Source organism: Ranitomeya variabilis, chromosome 3 (genome assembly GCF_051348905.1).
Source record: "Ranitomeya variabilis isolate aRanVar5 chromosome 3, aRanVar5.hap1, whole genome shotgun sequence".
Classification (NCBI taxonomy): Eukaryota; Metazoa; Chordata; class Amphibia; order Anura; family Dendrobatidae; genus Ranitomeya; species Ranitomeya variabilis.
This window is the reverse complement of record NC_135234.1, coordinates 138745818-138768294: the sequence shown is the minus strand read 5'-3', so window position 1 is coordinate 138768294 and position 22477 is coordinate 138745818. Positions and strand designations below refer to the sequence as shown.

Here is a 22477-nt window from a genome sequence, read left to right as displayed (position 1 = left end):
CGCCATGCAACCGCTGAATCTGCTTTATTGTCTTTACGCCAAGCAAGACGTTCTGTTATTGAGTATGCTACTGAATTCAGGAGATTAGCGGTAGATACCAATTGGGACAGTTATGCACAATTGCCTATTTTTAAAAGGGGTCTGTCTAGTATTGTAAAAGATGAACTAGCTCGCTCTGAGTCACCACAAGAGCTAGAGAAATTTATAAAGCATTGTGTGCGCATTGACATTCGCCTTACTGAGCGTAGGCAGGAGAAGTTTGCTGCATATAACCGTATTTCTAACTTTTCCCTTCCTTCCAAAGAGCCTGCAGGTAAAACCTCTCGGGAGGTGGAGGCGGTGCCCATGCAAATTGATTCCGTTCAGAGGCGCGAGATCAATGAGCGCCGGGAGCATCGCCTTCGTGAAAGTCTATGTTTCTACTGCGGCCAGTCTGACCACTTCTTGATCAATTGTCCTGTGTCCTAGACGGCCTAACAAGGTGCTAGCAGCAGTAGGGGAGTATGACAACTGTGATGATGAATCTGACATCTCTGAATGTAGCCTGCCTTTAAATGCTGTATTCCATTCACTTTCTGTGACTTCACCCCCAAGGAGCTTAAGGAAAAGAACTCTCACTGTTCTCTCCCTATTAAGATCCTGTGTTCAGGACAGTGAATTTCCAGTGCAGCTATGATTGACTCTGGTGCAGGTGGCAATTTCATAGATATCGCATTTGCCAAGGAACATGGTATTGAAATTCAGCAAAGAGCCTCTCCAATTACCATGGAAACAGTGGATGGGTCACCTTTAATCTCTGGGCCTGTGGATCAGGAGACTGTACCCCTTGAAATTTTGTTGGAGCCTAATCATCAGGAGCAACTTTCTTTCTTGCTAATTTCTTCTCCTCATTTTCCTGTGATTTTAGGCATTCCTTGGTTGCGTTCTCAGAACCCAATTATCAACTGGGAGACCAAGGAGATTATCTTTCCAACAAGGAGCAACTCAGCGTTAACAGAAGCTGTCCCTGAGTTCACGGCTACGGAACCACATGTACAGGTATTTTCTTTACCTCCAGCTTATAAAGAGTTCTCTGACATCTGTGACAAGAAGAATGCAGATCAGCTTCCTCCACACAGGCATTATGACTGTCCCATTGAGTTGCTTCCTGGTGCAGCTATTCCTTTTGGTAACGTATACCCTTTGGCGGCACCTGAGCTTTAAGCCTTAAAGGAGTATATTGATGAAAATCTGGCCAAAGGCTTCATACGTCCTTCTTGCTCACCAGCAGGGGCACCTATCTTTTTTGTAAAGAAGAAGGATGGGACCCTGAGACCCTGTGTTGACTATCGGGAACTCAATAAGGTAACCGTACGAAACCGTTACCCTTTGCCTCTGATTCCAGAATTACTGGAAAGAGTCCACCATGCTAAGGTGTTCTCTAAACTGGATCTTCGTGGGGCTTATAATTTGGTGCGTATTCGTCCAGGGGATGAGTGGAAGACAGCATTCAGATGCCGGTATGGACACTTTGAATCTCTTGTGATGCCCTTCGGGCTTTGTAACGCCCCTGCAATGTTTCAACACCTTGCTAATGACATTTTCAGAGATTTGTTGGACCAGTTTGTAGTGATCTATTTGGACAATATACTAATCTTTTCTGACTCTCTACAGGAACATGAAGAACATGTCAAAACTGTTTTAAGACGTCTGAAAGAGAACCATCTGTATATTAAGCCAGAGAAATGCGAGTTCCATCGTTCTGAGATACAGATACAGGTTATATCATCTCTCCCCAGGGGCTGAACATGGAATCTGGTAAGATTCAGGCTATCCTTGACGGGCCGGTACCCAAGAACGTTAAGGAGGTCCAACGTTTTGGTTTTGCAAATTTCTACAGACGCTTTATTCGAAATTTTTCTGATATTGTTCGTCCCATTACTTCCTTGACAAAGAAGGAAAAGCCCTTTAAGTGGTCATCACCACTTAAAAAAAATGGTCTAAGAGCAAGAAAGGTGATAAAATAATAAAAAAGGTGTCTCCACCACAAAAATCACATACATCATTCACATCATTTGGCTGTGAGACCAGTGATTGGCTGCAGCAGTTAAAAGGAATGGTGGTCATGACTTGTCACTGCATCACTGCTGTTAGTCATCGAAGTATCATCATTGGAGTGCGGGGGGGGGGGTGATTGAATAATGTATGAATAACTAAGGTAGCAGAGCTTGCAATTTATAGAATGAATGAATTAGGGGCAATGATGGGTTTCTTTATTCTCAAGATTAAGTAAGATATCCTCATCAGAGTGGTGACCATTAAACATATTCCCTCAATTAAGCAAATTAAACTACATCTACTATAAAGCAGGTGAATATGGACAGGAGCATTGCAAGAGCTGGCAGCATTAACACCAACACCATAGGTAATGAATTTACTTCAACGCCTTTCTCTAGACAGATAGGAAAGCTTCTATGGTTGTTTTCGTGATCCATCCACATATTGTATACAGTGGTGGGTCTCAATACAAAACCTCCAACAGCGCCCCCAACTATCATGCGTCTTTCTAAGTATTGGTCTTCTGATGGGCTAAAGGGACATTTGGGCACCATAGGCTCTAGAGCCCGGGTGTGACTACAACCTCTGCGCCCACTACAGTTTAACCCCAGCATACATATAACATGTAAGATTAGTTAAAGACGTGCACACGTTTATTTGCTCTGAATATAGGGGTTTACAGTCATTGTGTTCATTTAGGTTACTCATTCTTATAGGTGTTATGTGTAACTGAAATAGCAAGGGGTTAATGCCATAACATTATTATAGGACACAGGACTTGGTCATGGGACCTAATACGCAAACAAGTGTCCTAATGGAAATCCCATTTATTTCCAGTCTGCTGTCTGCACGGCGTCAGTACTCTACACGGCGAGCCGTATTTATAGTGTAACCTGCAGCACGCTGTTTAATCACAACATAATAATGATACCGGAGGATGTGGGTGAGTGACTGAATGACAGCGAAGAAAGGGAGGAGTTTTGCAGGGAGAAAGGAGGAGGACAGAGGGAGATATTGAGGTAGGAGAAGGAGGGAGAGACATTGCTGGGTGGAATACTAATCAAGCTAGTTCTCAGTCTGCAGCAGCCTAGCTGCAGACATATACACACACAAGAGACGCTCACACTACACATGAAGCCTTTCTCTGTCATGCATGCCTACTGACTACCCAACACTCACAGTTATGCCAGCTATACCTCGCCAATGGTGGTACATCGTTTGCCACCACTGACTCATGACCTCCATCACTTTGTCTTCTAAGCTATAGTGGTAAACCATACACCTCTGACCCTCTAAACCTCTGCTTCTACAACTTTTATGCCTCTATCCAGTTATTCCGCAGTCTCCGCTCTATTCTCGGCTGATGGCTTTTGATGGCAGCGACAGCTGGAGCTCACATCAACTCCAATTCAACTCTTTTCACTCTTTTTTGTTCTTCAAGTTTAACTACGTCTTGTGTCTTCTGCTAGAATAAAGGAAGTCTGGAGGATCAGGGCTGCTCCCATGGCAGGATTATTAGCATCATTAAGTTTCCTCTGTGCAGTCCCTCTCTTTGCTCTAGTTAAAGCTTTGATCTCTCGGTCTGAAGACTCAGATGGACGTGTGCAGAGCAGATTTTGAATCTGTTATAGACGAGCTGTCATTTTCTTTCCCTTTTCTCTGTCAAGTGGAATAAAGCACCATTTGTACATCTCATTCAACTTGGCACGAAGCAATGCAGATGATCCACAGGTCCTAGTTGGTACCTTGCTCAACAGCAGTTGCATGTGGATGCCAGAGACCATCGGTTAACCTTCGCTTCATTAATCACAGTAATTGCCAACTATTCTCAGTCTGAACCTGTAGGTGACATGCAGTCCCTTATTTCTCCTGTGACCAAGGCTATTTTAGTAGCTTTGTTCATTTTTGCCATTTTGTTGATTCTATATGTGATCCTGTGGTATATCTGCCGAGATGTGGATTGTGATCATGGGATTTAATCTAGGATGTTGGGCAATGGATTAGACAACAGAGTTGGCCACATAAGGAATAAAAGAGCCTCTCAATAACCACTATTTTTAATGAAAAGCAAAGACCAGAAACTGACCTTCAGAACTCAGGGTGACCTGGTAAGTCATGTTTTGTCATTCCAAGGAAATTGTATGTAACTTAATACTAATGAATGTAAGTAGGTGCTAATGTCCCTACGTAAATGAGATTCTTCAAAATACGTACAAAAATGGCAATGTTATTGCATACATGAACATAACCTTTATTACACATTTCTTAAAACATTTGTGAAAAACTGAGTCATGAATATGGTCAAATTCAAGCAAAGATAGAATTGTATTAAATTGGGGCAAATATACAGAAGAACATTTTTATAAATATGGGACTATCTCAAGGTTCCTACAAAAGGTTAGAGGTCATTTAGGACAACTCGTAAGGTTAACAGGTGCAGTATCCACACAGCTGTTAGAGCTACTTCACATTTCGCTTGATAGCTTTGGTTACAAATTGGAATTTTAAAGCTGAGTTTATTCTACAATATCATTGATATCACAATGTGATAATGTCTTTATAATAATGAAAATATTTTGAAACAAACAAACTGAATGTGACTTTAGAAGAGCCAAATGGAAATTTTTTTCTTGGTAAACATATCCATATCTTGTTTGCCTACACAAATCTTTATAAACGTTCACATATTTAACCCAAGGTGTCAAAAATGTGTCAATGCCTTGAATGTTTCAATGCAGTCTTGATATCAACATGAGGCACATAACATACACATGATTTCTTTCGTCTTGGAACATTAAGGGAGACAGGGAAGGACGAGAAGCACGACAATGCTTTGCAGTCCACATTGATATGCAAGGGATAACAGCAGCGTTCTCAAGCTGATGATGAAGGATAACCATTGCAATACAGGCAGAGGAGTAACTGCAAAGGCAAATAGTTTATCAACATGCAGCCCAAAATGCTCAGAGCAAAGATGGCAGGCAGGTGGACTGGACACAGCTCCTTTGCATGGGGTATATTTATGAAAATACACTGTGTCCTCAAGAAAAGCTAAGCTCAGGCATTACCATTTTATTCAGCGTTCTATCAAAGCCTCCGGCACCGGCAGCTTTACTGTGCATGATAAACACACATCGCACAGGGACCACAATGACTATAATTTATATTTCTCATCAAGACGTAGCAAAAAAAAAATGTTGATTTATTGAACAGGCATTATTAAACCTTAATGTTTTGGTCTAGCAGGGTTTTAAAGTTTATAAAAGGTATTGACTATGTGTAGGGGCACAGGTACAGTATCAAATATGCTTAGTGATTAATCCTAATTTTTACTACATTTCCAGATTACCTAAAGCATCCCCTTTTCCATATTCCTCAACTGTCAACCAGCATGTTTTTCTTACATATCTTCCCAACCGACTATCACCAAGATGATCACTGAAGGCCAAAATGACCATAAAAATGATCAAGGCAGGGGTTACATGGGTCACCAAAACACCTTTCTTTCCAAACATGCTTAAAAGATATAAGACAAATTAAGTTGATATGAGAAAATCAATGATAAAAGAATAAGAATGGAATAAGATATATCAACGATGCAACAAACCCAATGTTTACATTCCCAATCAAGAAATCTGAAAATACCTGCGTGTCCATAAGAAACATGCAGTGTTTCATACTGTGGAGTTACAACTAACCTGTTGCATACTGTATGAATTTGTCTCCTTGAAAGCTGTTGATTTAATGATTCGTGGGCTAATAGGAGGTTTCCCTGAACACACATTTAATGGATTTCCTCTGCCAGTTGACAGCTGTCAAAAGACTGCTGTATGGGAAGTGAGCGGATATCGTCTGGAGAAGGAATGCTAGCTGAACTGCAAAATTCTCCTTGCTCTTAAAATATAAATTACTCCATTTCATTATATGTTGTGTATTTTCCAATACTGGACTTGCTAAGGTTCTTAGATGTTTAAAATGACTGAGAGAATAGACATGCCATGTTTATAGTGTATCATGTCCTTTGTGCCACTACTGCTAGTTAGTAGTAAATTTATAAATATCTGCTCAGGATTGTTGTCATGGGTAGATGAGCACAAAAAACATTGTACACAGCACAATTTTGGAATAAAAGACATTCTTTAAGAAAAAAAATATTTTTAAAAGAAAGATATTGTAAGCTCTGTTTCCCCTGACTTCTGAATAAACATAATTATTGAGGATATCTACTGTTTATATGTCATATTAAGACATAAGGACATTATAGAGGGGGCCCAATAACTGCCTTTGTGGGCTCGAGTGAAAAGCTGCTCTACATCAGTTGGACCCATTTCGTGGGTTTAAGAACTCTTTGCAGTATATTCACATAAAGTCTGTCATGTACTAATACTAAATTTCCTGGTAGCAGCTTTCCCCCACAAAATTGGTGTTTTTGACACTGGGAGTGGGGTGCATTCTGAGAGTACTTGTCTTTGATAAGATATACCTTTTAAAGAATTAATCAGAAATCCCCATAAAAAGCTAATTGAAATCTGATTGGAGTGGAACAAAAAGATTTGCAGGACCATGGTCCAGTGTCCATGTTGTTACGCTGTAGCAGATGGACCAGGACAGTGCAAACATATTCAAGTGCCAGCATGCTGGTAATGTCTTTTGATTACTAAGTCTCCACGATGTTATGTTATGACGGCCATCGCGCTGCAATGTGGAGATGTTGCATAAACCTAGTTGCCAGAGGGGCACATAATGCCATAAAGAGAATTGCTGGCACAGAAGTGAACACTGCCCTGCTCTCAACTGCAACATGAGCCTGGTAGTCAAATCTCTTTGCTCATTTTAATCACTTTATAATTTCCCTCATTTAAGTAAATAAAGAGACATTTTAAGAACTTTAGTATAAACACTTGGAAAAACAAACTAATTTTGATTTAACATTTTACTTTTCACAAAAATTAATTCAAATTAAAACTTGTACTACTCATAAGGCTTCACTTTCTCAACATTGCAAAATATTCAAGTAATGGTTTTAGTAATGCAAAGATTTAGGGCTTAGTTTTGAAGACCAGTGGGTGATGACCTGAAAAGTAGAAATCATAAATATACCCAATTAGAGCAGTGGGAGTTACATAAAAGCAAAATAGGCTCAAAGAATAAATATTATTAATGCTCTCTTTGATCTGTCTTAAGTATATCACGTTGTATAGTTGCCAACTCTCCCACATGTTCAGAAGACTCTTAGAATAAGGGGGAATTTCCAAGAAGAGTCAGCAAATCTCCCAGGCTCTACTAAACCTAACAGAAACTTCTAGCAAACTAGCTGTTCTGGGACATTTCTTCATTCAAGAAGGCCCTAAATTGGGCATGGAGAGGAGGGGAACTAGTGTTGATGTATATTGTTTCAGATAATAATAATAATCTTCATTTATATAGCGCCAACATATTCTGCAGCACTTTACAGTTAAACAGTTTCAAACACAATAGTCATAAGTAACAGCATTAACAATAATATTGTCATGGTTTGGACAGGGTTCATGCCCTGCCCTTTTAGTGTTAATTGTTTGTGGCCTCCGTTTGGATCTGGGAGGGATATTTATATCCACTGTGAACCTGGATTTCCTGTCAGTTATGCTTTCGTTCTGTCTCTGAGTCTGACCCCTTGGTGTGCATGTGCATACTGCATTTATTTGACTGCTTTCCTTGATTCTGACCTCCTGGCCTGTCTGTTCTGACTTTGTCACCTTGCATCTCTTTTGGTACTTCATTGCTTGGTTAAGCTCCCTGACCTCCAGCTTTCACCTGACTATTCTTGTGTCTCACCCCCGGTACCTCATTGTCCTCCCAGGCACGTTTGACTTCTCTCCGGCGCCGTCCGGCTCCCCGGCTCTCTGGCACCTGCCTCTGCCCTCGGCCACTCCCCCTCGGTCACGTGGTTCAGGTGAGTCCTCCGCCACTCTGCTCGTGTCTTCCTTACTGCGGCAAGCCACCCATCTGGCGGCAGGTACACCTGGGGATCGTGACAAATATAATGATTAAAGCAAAATAAAACAACCCTGCTCGTGAGAGATTACAATCTTCAATGAGGTGGGGGAGATACAGAGTACAGGTGTGTATTTACAATGAAGGTCCAGCCATCTTCAGGGGTGGGGGCTAGGTGGAGATAGTGAATGGGCTACACACGCACACTTACACATAAAATGACTTTGATTAGGGAATGTGATAGGCCGCTCTGAACAAATGTGCTTTGAGGGAGGGCCTAAAACTGTGCAAGTTATGGCTAGTCCTAATTTCTTGGGGTAGAGCATTCCAGAGGATTGGTGCAACACGGGAGAAGTCTTGGAGTCGGGAGTGGGAGGTACGGATTAGTCCAGAGGTTAGTCGAAAGTCGTTTACAGAGCTCAGCGATCGGCTAGGCCGATAGACAGAAATGAGGGAGCAGATGTAAGGGGAAGGGGTAAAGTGATGCCAGAAACATCTAGCATGCCATGACAACGGTAAAGTGATACTAGTTGTTACCAATCACCATCAGTCTGCGTATCATACAGGAAACATAGTACTGATGAGATGTAGTCAGTATCACAATCACAAATAATTATTTACACGCAGGTACCTTATAGGTGATATCATCTCTGATTGGAGTCTTAAAAATAACAGAGTCATTAAAATGCTCCTGAATGAAAATATTTGCCCATGCTGTACCCATGAATAATTATTGCCCCTCACTGCTTCCTGCACAAAATATGACTAATAATGTCCCTCTTACGGTACATAATTTCCACACTCTCCTCTACTGTAAAATATTGCATGCATACCATCCATTCCTATGAACAATAAGATACCGTCTGCCCTTAAGAACAATAGCCTCTACACTGCCTGCTCTTATCAACTATAACACGTCATCACTCCTTATAATGTATAACGTAACCCTTAAAAACTATAACTATCACACTATTCTTGCTTAATGCTGTCTTCACTGTTTCCCCCATACTGTACCTATCTCCACACTGTCCCCTTCAGTCTCTCCTCATCTTCAGTGTGTCCCTCTCTCTAGTCTGCCACCTCTCTATACTTTCCCTTCTTTATACTGTGCCTCCTCTCTATATTTCCCCCACTCTGCACTATGCCTCCTCTCTACAGCCACTGATACAGAATATAATCACCCCCACAGCTCCACATACATAGCCTCTCATACACTGTATGATGGTATCCATAGCCCTCTTATACACAGTATGATGCCCCATAGCCCTCATATACAGTATGATGACTCATAGCCCCTATACAAAGTATGACGGCAAATGGCTCCTGTATACAGTATGATTTCCCACAGTATGTTCCCCAATGCAATGTACGATGACCTCACAGTACATTCCCCCGCACAAAGTATGATGCCTCATAGCCCCTATATACAGTGTTAAGCCCAATAACCTTCCAATGTACAGTATTATATCCCATAAACACAATATTATTGCCCCATGATATATTCCCGTATGGTGAAATCACAACCACCAACTACTGGGCCGCATGATAAAAAGACAAAAAAGAGCTATTACTTACAAAATCCAGGTTATTCATCCATCTCCTCTTATGGATTGTCTTGTACAAAACCCAGATTATTCATCCATCTCCTCTTATGGATTGTCTTGCACTGGGCTGTTGCAATAAGGATGTCATCGCTCAGCATCCCCAGCACAGCACTATGTCCAGAAGTGGTCTGTGGCATACAAGAGTAACTGGCAGAGCAGGGAGTAGATTACTTTTTGTGCCGCAACAGCTGTTAATAATAATAGTGTCCTGAGGACACCAATACTGTTAAAAGTTTTGCAGGCCCTGTTCCCAGGAGACGGCAAAGTGCCATCCCCTGAGAGTCACCTCAGATTGCTGCCTGAGACGAGATGCTGATCTTGTCTCATAGAAAAGTGGGCTTGCCCATCAGTGGAGGCAAAGGTGGAAATACCATTGGTGTAATGGCCCTACAAGTAAAGGGGTCCTCCTCTCAAGTAGCAAACAGAATTTGTAGTGACAAGTACACTGTAGTGACCAGTATGCTGCAGTCACCAGTACGCTATGCCCAACCCGTGCTTCTGGAGGCATGCACCCATTAAGTTAGGAAGGCTCTCATGACTTCAGAAATGCCAAACGTGGACGCTATATGTGGTGTAGGTACACTGTGGAGCTCAGAAGGGAGGAGGCATTTGGATTTGGCAGCAGAGAATTTGCTGAATTTCTTTTGGAGGGTGAGGACCCATTTCACTTTTCCAGAGCCTTTGTGCTACTAATAACGTGCAAGCCCTCTATATTTCCAATACTAGATGACAGACCTGAGTGGGGACTCACTTTTTTTGTGGACCGAGTTGAAGCTTTTACTGGAAACATTTTACATAATGTTTGGGATCACATTTATCCGGTGCTCTACCCTGAGCACTTACTTTGGGATTTCCATCTAAATCTCTGAGTGACATGTTTCAGATGAAACCTCTGAGGAATCCATTCACTAATGAGGCAGCAGAGTTACTCTGGACTCCGTCTGGCCTCTGTTTAGTTGTGTCCTTCTTTTCAGAAGTGCACAAAACTGTGTCCGATGGCACTTTTATGCAATCCTAAAAAGACGGACATCGCTGGATCACAGGTCAGACGGAGTCCACAATACCTCCATCTGCCTCACTATAGGGAATCTTCCTCCAGGGATTCCATCTGAATCACGTATTTCAGAGATTTACACGGCAACCCTGATGCAAGAGCTCAACGCAGAGCGCAGGATAAATGTGGACCAAGCCTTACTGTGAACTTTGGGAGGCAGAATGCAAAAAATCAACAGCAGGTGAAGAATGGGTTTTATTTATTTTTTACGCCATTCCTCATGCGGTATAAGTGACAATGCAACTTTATTCTTCGGGTCGGTGCAATTACAGCGATACCATATTTATATTGGCTTTTTATGTTTTTCTGCTGTCACACACTAAAAGACGCTTTTTATTGCAAAAAATAAGTTTTTACATCACCATATCCTAAGAGCTATACTTTTTCCATATTTTACCCACAGAGTCATGTGAGTGCTTGTTTTTTTGTGAGACGAGTTGACGTTTTTATTGGTACCATTATCGGGCACATGACATTTTTGATCACTTTCTATTCCAATTTTTGAGAGGCAGAATGAACAAAAGCCAGCAATTCAGAACATTTTTTTTGGGTGGGAGGGGTTTATGCTGTTCCGTGAGAGGTAAAATTGTTAAGGCAATTTTATTCTTCTGGTCAGTACGATTACAGCAATACCACATTTATATCTTTTTTTATGTTTTGACGCTTTTACACAATAAAAACTATTTTATAGAAAAAATCATTATTTTTGCATCGCTTTATTCTGAGAGCTATAACTTTTTTATTTTTCCACTGATGGAGATGTATGATGACTTGCTTTTTGCGCGACAAGATGACATTTTCAGCGGTACCACATATATTTATATCTTTTTGATCGTATTTTATTCTACTTTTTGTTCGGCGGTATGATGATAATGCATTGTTTTTTGCCTTTTTTAATTTATTTTCTATGGTTTTCACAAAAGGGGTTATCTAGTGGGATAACTTTATAGGTTGTGTCTTTGCGGACGCGTCTATAACAAATATGTGTACTTGTTTTGTTTATTTTATTTTCAAACAAATATTTATTTATGGATGCGATATCTTTTGATTTTTTATTTTAGATTTTTTAAAAAAATATATATATTTTTACAATTATTTAAAACAATTTTTTAAAAATCTTTTATCATATTTTGCAGGCTGATTGGTTGTACAGCATGGGGATGCAGCACATTCCTGTGCTGTACAAGCTGTCAGCTCTGCCCTGACAGAGAAAGTTGCTGATCATTCACTGCGCATGATCAAGCAATTTTCCTAGCTCTGGTGACCCGGATGTCATCTTGACGACATTGGGTCACCATGGTGATGATCGGGACCCCGCGTCATGACGCGGGATCTCCCATCCAAGGGCAGAGGGGCTGTCATCCCTTTGCTGGCTCCCAGAATGCTGCGATCACGTTTGATGCGATGCGTGACCGATCATGGCACTTAGTCGGGCACAGAATCAGCTGACACCCGGCGGTGATCATAGCTCGTGTGCATAGGCAATCACGATGACATAATAATCTATTATTATTATTTAGCTTTAATCTACATTAGATCAGCAGGTAAAGTAAATGGAAAGAGGTGCAGAAATCATGAGGTAGACAACATGTCACTGACTTAACTGGTTAGATCCAAATAAGTGAAATATTAGACATTTTTTTAAACATTTTACACAACTTGTAAGTAACGTCCTTCCAACAAGTCCATTGAAGAACTTCAAATCATGATTGTATAAATCTATATAGTGTAAAACTGAAGTGCTTTGGGATGAGGGTGCTAGACTTAGTCGTGCCAAAAGCTAACATTTCTTGTGGTTCAGCTGTTCTGTCATGTCAGTTGCTTCCATTTAAGATTGTTGTCATTCTGCACTACTAGTTTCTTTTTAGATTCAGGTCACAGATGGGAACCCTGATGTTATTATGCAGAATCTGCTGGCAGAAGAACCAAGCTTTCCTTTAATAATTATCCACTGTTAGGTTCTGAGGACTGTGAAGCAGCTCCGGAGCATGCAGGTCACTCATCATAGTTGTATATCGGAGCTTTCCTCAGCAATCACCACAATCATCCATGCGTTCTTTGGCAAAGGGAAGTTGGACAGAACAATTTTTTTTTTTTAATCAGAGCTGATTTCTTTCCTGACTTTAACCCATAAACACTGCTATAACTCGGTAGTGTGACCTGAATTAGTGACCTAACTTACACTCTTTTTTTTCTATAGAATTTAATCACGATATGACAGTTTCCATTTATATAATTACACAATTGTGAGATATTATCAGGGTAGAAAAGCTGCGAAAGAGTGGATAATGCACCAAAGTCATTTAGACTACTGTACATCACCTTTGGATCAACTAACACATTTAACATAGTAGTTCCTAAGTATACTTCCATTACCTCAGTGTGCACATCATCTGTCATGTGATAATAGACAAAAGGTGGGTTAATCCAACTTACAGGTGCTTCTCACGAAATTACAATATCATCAAAAAGTTAATTTATTTCAGTTCTTCAACACAAAAACTGAAACTCATATAGATTCATTACAGAATGTTCTATTTCAAGTGTTTATTTCTGTTAATGTTGATGATTATGGCTTACAGCCAATGAAAACCCAAAAGTCATTATCTCAGTAAATTAGAATATTTTATAACACTAGCTTGAAAAATGATTTCAAAATCAGAAATGTTGGCCAATTGAAATGTATGTTCAGTAAATGCACTCAATACTTGGTCGGAGCTCCTTTTACATCAATTACAGCATCAATGCACCGTGTCATGGAGGCGACCAGCCTGTGGCACTGCTGAGGTGTTATGGAAGCCCAGGTTGCTTTGATAGCATCCTTCAGCTCGTCTGCATTGCTGGGTCTGGTGTCTCTCATCTTCCTCTAGATAATACCCCTGTCAAGACTCTGAACATTTTTTACCTTTTGTGCATTACTGCCCTCTTCCAAGATGGCATCTTTGGTCTCATGTGCACTGTGTCTTCCTGCTATAAAACTCCACCCCAGCCTTCAGTCTGTGCTAGAGTATTCTGCTTTGCATCCAGCTCCTGACCTCTGATGACTCCCTGGCTATATACCTGCTCCTGTGAACCTGTGTGGTGATCCTGCTACTCTGCTCTGAGTTCCTGCTGCATACACAAGTTTCCAGTAATCCTCCTCCATCTGCTGCTCGTGTTTACTTCATCTGCATTTGCTGGACATGTAAGCTGCTGCTGCTTTGCTATAACCTGAGACTATTATACAGGCCTCCCTGGTTGAGCTAAGATATGATTTGAACTGCCTATAAGCATATCTATCTGTGTCTGGACTAAGACAAGGATTTATTCGTGTCAAGTATCCTCAAGAATAACTGTGCTTCATAGACTTTCTGCTTGATTGCATTTTTCTCTGAAGACTGCTAAGCTGCGTTTATTATTTGCACCAAGTGTTGTGGACTTGAGTTTCTCTCTGCACCTGTTTCAATCACCGTGTGATAATATAGACTTTACCACTTATAAAACTGTGTCCTGTAGTTGTCTTGTTCCATGCGAAGAGTCTCCTGAGTTATCCCCCATAATTATTACAACCACATAGCTATGGGGTTAAGGTCAGCAGAGTTTGCTGGCCAATCAAGCACAGTGATACTGTTGTTTTTAAACCAGGTATTGGTACTTTTGGCAGGACAGGTGACAAGTCCTGCTGGAGAATGAAATTTCCATCTCCAAAATGCTTGTTGGCAGAGGGAAGCATGAAATGCTCTAAAATTTCCTGGTAGGTGGCTGCGCTGACTTTGGTCTTGATAAAACACAGTGGACCTACACCAGCAGTTGACATGGCTCTCCAAACCATCACTCATTGTGGAAACTTCACACTAGACCTCAACCAGCTTGGATTATGTGCCTCTCCACTCTTCCTCCAGACTCTGGGACTTTGATTTCCAAATGAAATGCAAAATTTACCTTCATCTGAAAACAACACCTTGGACCACTGAGCAATAGTCCAAGTTCTTTATCTCCTTAGCCCAGGTATAATGCTTCTGGCATTGTCTATTGGTCATAAGTGGCTTGACACAAGGAATGCGACACATGTAGCCCCTGTCCTGGATACGTCTGTGTGGTGGCTCTTGAAGCAATGACTCCAGCAGCAGTCCACTCCTTGTAAATCTCCACCAAATTTTTGAATGGCCTTTTGTTAACAATCCTTTCAAGGCTGCGGTTATCCTGGTTGCTTGTGCGCCTTTTTCTACCACATTTTTCCCTTCACTCAACTTTCCATTAATATGCTTGGATACATCACTCTGTGATCAGCTAGCTTCTTTAGCAATGGCCTTTTGTGGCTTACCCTCCTTGTGGAGTATGTCAATTACTACCTTCTGGACATCTGTCAAGTCAGCAGTCTTCCCAATCATTGTGGGGCCTACTGAAGCAGACTAAGGGACATTTTTAAACTCTTAGGAAGACTTTGAAGGTGTTTGTTGTTAATTATTCTAATTTACTGAGATAATGACTTTTGGGTTTTCATTCGCTGTAAGCCATAATCATCAAGATTAACAGAAATAAACACTTGAAATAGATCACTCTGTTTGTAATGACTCTATATAATATTTGAGTTTCACATTTTGTATTGAAGAACCCAAAGTAAATTGATGATTTTTCTAATTTTGTGATAAGCACCTTTACATGGCACAGAAGCAGTGCATAGGCATGATCCAAGACTAAGGTGTGCACAAAATATAAACTCAGGTCTCGTAGTCCAGTCAGAGACCAAGCCACTATATGATGCACATAGCAAAATATATCATTATCCTCAATGACTGACCCAAAGAAGAGGATGCAGGTGATCCAAATAGCTCAACCACATCTGATTGGAGTCAGCCGTTACAATGTAGTAGAGATTTATTGGGAAGTGACAGCTGACTTACTCTTTTATCAAACTGTACTGTCTTACCAAGTGAGTGACTCTTGTTTGCAAATGGTGAATTGATCACACCTTGGTCTAAATGTATGCCTGATGGACACGCTACATGTACCTCCCAGGCATGTGCAACTTTTTGCCATGCAGTTCCACATGTCTAGCTTTGGAAAAAAAACATACTGCACGGTATATGCTTCTTTGCATGAAGTTCCTTTATTTGAAAGCAGTTAGTCACAAGTATGCTTAAAGAAATACTCATATTGTCTATTCTATTGGTTATAATTGTAAGTCGTAAAATAAAAGTTAAAGGAGTTCTCTGATGAAAACAAGTTTTTGAGTCCGACTATTGGGATCTACACCGATCAGCAGAACGGGCACTTTTATCCCCATTAGAATAGAGTGGAGTGCACATACTTGACTGCTGCTTTTTCCATTCCTTATGAGGCTGCTGAGTGCTGCACACGACTTTATCTGGCAGTCCCATAGAGAATAGGTGGAAGGACAATTGGGATTGTACACTGCCACTGCATTCTAATGGGGGAAAAAAAGTTCTCCGCCATAGAAAAATTATAGCAAATCAGTGGTGTCCCAGCAGTCAGACAGCCACTGATCAATGTGGATAAGCGATAACTTGTTTTCACTGGAGAACGCCTATAAGCGTTATCATGCTAAATGTTATCTTAGGTCACCCTAAGAGTTTCAGAGCACTGCAAGGACATATATTCACAATACACGTTTCAAATTCACACCAATTCGAAGAACATGTCCTGTTCGAAATGCGTATGGTGAATATGCCGTTTTTCCTCCCATGTTCTCTCCCTCCTTTTTTCCAAATATCCTTTGGCAAATGTTTTTTGGATCTTTCCTTTTTAAATGATGAAGAATACAGTGGGTACGGAAAGTATTCAGTCCCCTTTATATTTTTCATTCTTTGTTTCATTGCAGCCATTTAGTAAATTCAAAAAGTAAATTTTTTTCTCATTAATATACACTCTGCACCCCATCTTGACTAAAAAACCCCCCAGAAATATAGGAATATGTGCAAATTGATTAAAAAAGAAAAACTGAAATATCACATGGTCATAAGTATTCAGACCCTTTGCTCAGTATTGAGAAGAAGCACCCTTTTGAGCTAGTACAGCCATGAGTCTTCTTGGGAATGATGCAACAAGTTTTTCACGCCTGGATTTGGGGATCCTCTGACATTCCTCCTTGCAGATCCTCTCCTGTTCCATCAGGTTGGATGCTGAACATTGTTGGACAGCCATTTTCAGGTCTCTCCAGAGATGCTCAGTTGGTTTTAGGTCGGGGCTCTGGCTGGGTTAGTCAAGAATGGTCACAGCGTTGTTCTGAAGCCACTCCTTTGTTTTTTTAGCTGTGTGCTTAGGGTCATTGTCTTGTTGGAAAGTGAACCTTCGGCCAAGTCTGAAGTCCAGAGCATTCTGGAAGAGGTTTTCATCCAGGATTTCTCTGTACTTGGCCGCATTCATGTTTCCTTCAATGGCAACCAGTTGTTCTGTCCCTGCAGCTGAAAAGCACCCCCCATATCATGATGCTGCCACCACCTTGTTTCACTGTTGGGATTGTATTGGGCAGGTGATGAGCAGTGCCTGGTTTTCTCCACACATACCGCTTAGAATTATCACCAAAAAGGTCTATCTTCGTCTCATCAGACCAGAGAATCTTATTTCTCATAGTCTTGGAGTCCTTCATGTGTTTTTTTGCAAATTCTATGCAGGCTTTCATATGTCTTGCACCGAGGAGAGGCTTCCGTCGGGACTCTCTGTCATAAAGGCCCATCTGGTGGAGGGCTGCAGTGATAATTGACTTTGTGGAACTTTCTCCTATCTCCCTACTGCATCTCTGGAGCTCAGCCACAGTGATCTTGGGGTTCTTTTTTACCTCTCTCACCAAGGTTCTTCTCCCACGATTGCTCAGTTTGGATGAACAGCCAGGTCTAGGAAGACTTCTGGTGGTCCCAAACTTCTTCCATTTAAGGATTATGGAGGCCACAGTGCTTATAGGAACCTTGAGTACTGCAGAAATTCTTTTGTAACCTTGACCAGATCTGTGCTTGCCACAATTCTGTCTCTGAGCTCCTTGGCCAGTTCCTTTGACCTCATGATTCTCATTTGGTCTGACATGCACTGTCAGCTGTGAGGTCTTATATAGACAGGTATATGCCTTTCCAAATCAAGTCCTATCAGTTTTATTAAACACACCTGGACTCCAATGAAGGAGTAGAACCATCTCAAGGAGGATCACAAGGAAATGGACAACATGTGACTTAAATATGAGTGTCTGAGCAAAGGGTCTGAATACTTATGACAATGTGATATTTCAGTTTTTCTTTTTTAATAAATGTGCAAAAATGTTATTTCTTTTTATTCAGTCAAGATGGGGTGCAGAGTGTACATTAATGAGAAAAAAATGAACTTTTTTGAATTTTCCATATGGCTGCAATGAAACAAAGAATGAAAAATTTAAAGTGGTCTGAATACTTTCCGTACCCACTGTAAATCTTGGATTTTATTTGTAATGTATCAGGAGCTGGATCAAACTTTTTTTTCCTACATATGTCCAAATGATCATTGTACCCAGCCAGTGGTCTTAGTCGTGATGCTTGTGAGTCGCCCTCCTGGGCCGTGGGGTACTCGGTATCGGGTTCGGTTGCTCTTAAAGGGGATGTCACGGTGGCAGCGACCCAGTCCGTGGCCCTGGGCACCCACTTAAAGGGGGAACGGTCTTTTAAGGGGTATTGTGAAAGTCTATTTTCGTGACGCCACCTGTGGTTCTCGGTCAGTGGGGACCGACGCCGCTTAAAGGGGTCCTCTGGAGTGATGATATGGAGGCTAGATGGTGACGCTTCCCACAGGTGAAGCGGGGTCCCCAGGGCTCCCAAGGTATGTGGCAAGGATGTTGTATGCCGACTAATAAGTGGAGGACACAAGTTGCGAAGTCTTTGCCTGGTTTACATGTGGTAATCAGCAGTCCCGGGTACCAGATACGGGTGTTCTGTGGTCCGGCCGGCTCGGAGGCAATGGGAGAATCTCCTTCCCATTTGAGGTCTGTGAGCCTTTCCTCCTTGCGCTGTTGTATGAGGTCCCTGCTGCCTGAAGCTTACTGGCAAAGTCCTCTTTTCCCCTATCCTGGAACAGGTACCTGCATGACGGGTGGCTTGAGCCATTTTAAAGGGACTCTATCATGCCCCACTAAAGCCTCGGGTGCCCGGTTTCTGCACTCTGGTTCTGAGGGTGCCCGGTCGCAGTTCCCCTCTGACCTCCTTATCTCTCCTCTGCTCCTTTCCTCTGTAGCTCCACCACATTCAACCCTTCGGGTTCTCTGTCCCTCCTGGATCTGTAGCTCAATCCTGGCTGCCAGCCCCGCTGTCTGCTCTGCGTCTCTCCTAGAGGTCTGATGAGTTGTAGAATGTCAGGTGCACCACTATCACACAAAAATCCACAATATGTAAGTAAATACTAATAAGGGTGCTACAAAATGCATAGAAGTGTATAACTCTGAAAAGAACCTGAAAATGCCTATGCATAAATATGTGCACACCTTTTATATGAAAAGATACAAACTTTATTATAGCAAAAATACACTAACCAATTTAAAATCATTTAAAAAAAAACACATACAGAACACACCCTTCTCCATAAAGAGGCACATGACCCAAATAAGGTCCAATATTATACTATTGGTTAGCAATCAACAGACATATAATAGTAACAGAGGCAAGAGTTGGGCGTCCCCAAGAGAAAAAACCAGTCAGATATACTTGCATTAAATGAAGGAAATGCTGTTAACAAGCAGTATAAAACTGCACAATGAAGGTGAAAACGAAAGTAACACAGGACCTCATGGACTCCGGAGCACGGGAGTCTAATGTGTATCCAAACACAAATGTGTAAGAGACCCCCAGAGATCCTAATGCTGCCTAAAGCAATAATCTGGTAGCAGCTGAGTGTACCCGGAGCAGGAAAAAGCCTCTGAGCCTGTGCCAATAGAAATTGAGTGCCAAGAGCCACCAAAGTATCAGGAGGCCGTGGAGCCAGGGGAAGGGGGTGGGAAAGGTCCCACGCGTATCACTGCCGCTGTGCAGCTTCGTCAGGGAATGAAAGTCAGTGGTGAACATCGGCTATATATACAAGAAAGATAATTGAAAATGCTAGTTACCATTGTCGGGATCTCCCACCGGAGAACCGGAACTGGATCGGGGGGTAGATGCGCAAGCGCAGTAGTGCGGGAGGAGATGTATAAACAACAGGTAAAGTCCGCGGTTGGCGCATGCGCCGATGGCAGAGTCGGCTATGAGGTAAAGAATGAATGAATCAGAGCGAGCGCGGTGTGCAGCCGCACAGCAAGGAAGGGGGAGGGAATACAGATACATCAGGATGCCGTAAATATCAAGGGAAGAACAGGGGAAATACTTGGAAATTCTGAAAGCGTATATGATCCATCATAGAGGATGGCACAATAGAGATCTAGAGAACCTGAAAAAATGATACAACCATATAATTAACCCGGCCAACAGAAAAATAAATAAAAATAAAAATAAATATAGAAAATGATAAATAGAAAAAGGATATTAAAATAAATAAAAGAAATAGAAAAAAGAAGAATGAAGTGAAAATAAATGAATACAAGATGAGACATAAATAATAATACCTGATAAATAACCAAAAAACAAAAAGAATAAGAGTATTGATACCATAATAACGTATTTACGGTATGGATACCATAATACACATGACCAAAACATAAATATACTCAGTCACTCAAAAAGTGATGAAGAATAATAAAGAGTCCCTGAGCATCCAGAGGTTCCCATCATGTCCAGTGTAAGACGTGGTGTCATCATCGATAATCATGGATCCAAGATATTCCAAAAGGTAGTAATATGGAAAGTATGATGACCACAAAAGTGGACAAACGAAGCCTAAATAAAGCCTGAAAAATTCTAGTCCGACAACCAAGTTCCAAGATGAAACCATTCCTCCTTTTAGTCCCAGTATATCAGTCTTAGTCCTATCCCAAGAATCCAGTGTAGAGCAGCTCCTCGTTCAAACCAAATGGTGAGATGGTTTTTAGACGAAAAATCCAGCGAGCTTCATGCTGCAGTAGTAATCTCACTCGGCTACCACCCCTTTCATTGCCCCGAATTTTCTGTAGGCCAAAAAAGCAGGTGTTAGTAGGTTTGCCCCCATGCACCCTCGGATAGTGTGCCGCTATTGGAGTTAAGACCTTACCCTTCTTGGAGTCTGAGAGGGCAAGATTGATGGTTGACAAATGTTTTTGCGCCCGTCTTCTCAGCTCTTGTGATGTCTGGCCTACATATACTTTTTTACAAGGGCAAACAATAGCATAAATTACGAAACTCATCTTACAATTAATGTATTGATGTAAAGAATATTCCCTATTGTCAAAGGGGTTAAGGAAACGGTCTCTTGTAGGGGGCATGAAAGGGCAAACCGTGCACTCACCGCAGGGGAAGGAGCCCCTGAGGTGAATACCACGATTAAGTTTGATGACTGGACGAGTGAAATGGCTCCTAGTAATGATGTCCCGTAGATTAGGAGCCCTTTTTGCAGTCATGAAGGGTCTAGAACCCACACAAGTAGATGTTTGGGCATCTGAGGTCAGGATGTCCCAATTTTTAGTTAGGATGCTCCTCACGTGATTCCAGTTAGTACTGTGTTCCGTAATAAATCTCACTGTGGAATCCTGTGGACGAGGATGCGATATCAAAAGGGCCTCCTGATTGAGAGTTCTAGCACATTGATAAGCTGTAGATACTGTCTTCTTCGGGTATCCCCTCTGATACAATCTCTGGGTAAGGTCTTTAGCTTGTTCCCTGAAACAGATGTCGGTTGTGCAGTTGCGTCGTGTTCGAAGAAATTGCCCCACAGGGATCCCGGTCCGAGTATGCAGGGGATGGAAACTCTGGAATTGTAAAAGATTATTAGTAGCCGTTGGTTTACGGTACAAATCTGTAACCAGGCTATCTCCATCCACAGCAACTGTAAGGTCTAAGAAAGTTGCTGAATCCCGAGAACAAGAAGAAGTGAGAAAGATGTTCAAAGAATTGTCATTGAGTTCCCTCAAGAACTGGGTACAAGATTCCTCAGTACCTACCCAAATGAAAAAGATATCGTCCAAATAGCGATGCCAATGCTTAATGTAATCCAAATAGCCACGAGAACAAAAGACAATCGTCTCCTCCCACCATCCAAGGAAGAGGTTTGCGTAAGCCGGTGCGCACCGCGCACCCATTGCCACACCTGATACCTGCTTGTAGTAAGTCCTGTCAAAAAGAAAATAGTTGTAATGCAAGACAAAGCTGAGGAGGTCCAAAATAAAAGAATCGTGGAGACGGTTGGTGCCACTAAGACGATCAAGAAAGTGAGAAAGTGCCTGGATGCCGTGAGCATGACTAATATTTGAATAAAGTGATTCGACATCACAGGTCACTAAAAGTTCTTGGCCTGTTAATTTGATATTACGGCAAACATGAATGAAATCCGGAGTGTCCTTGATAAAGGATGGTAAAGCTGAAGCAATGGGCTGTATGAAAAAGTCAATATAGGTACAAACCCGTTCACTCATGCTACCTATACTAGACACAATAGGTCTGCCCGGTGGCTTATGAATATTCTTGTGCACCTTGGGCAGGAGGTAGAAAGTAGGAGTGACCGGGTTATCCACCCACATATACTTCTTTTCATTTGGAGATATAATCCCCATAGAAGCTGCTTGATTAATCATTTTATGCAGTTTGCCTAGAAAAACCCCCGTTGGATCCGACGGTAATCTCATGTAGAATCTTTGATCATTTAGTTGTCTATTAGCTTCTTCCAGATACATATATACATATGGGAAGGCCATAAAACTATATTTCCCCCCTTGTCGGCTTCCCTTATAATGATTGCA

The 22477-nt window shown here is 41.6% G+C and overlaps 2 long non-coding RNA genes across 2 annotated transcripts in view; one reads left to right on the top strand and one right to left on the bottom strand.

Moving 5' to 3' along the window:
• The window catches only part of LOC143815475 (uncharacterized), a 66733-nt gene extending 46962 nt beyond the window's left edge, over positions 1 to 19771 (bottom strand). Inside the window, exons 1-2 of the long non-coding RNA XR_013223756.1 lie at positions 19724 to 19771; positions 7861 to 8038 (exon numbers count right to left, since the gene is read on the bottom strand). This is a non-coding gene — a long non-coding RNA (uncharacterized LOC143815475). The remainder of the gene's footprint in view (positions 1 to 7860; positions 8039 to 19723) is intronic.
• The window catches only part of LOC143815474 (uncharacterized), a 121587-nt gene continuing 102072 nt past the window's right edge, over positions 2963 to 22477 (top strand). The window contains exon 1 of the long non-coding RNA XR_013223755.1: positions 2963 to 4145. This is a non-coding gene — a long non-coding RNA (uncharacterized LOC143815474). The remainder of the gene's footprint in view (positions 4146 to 22477) is intronic.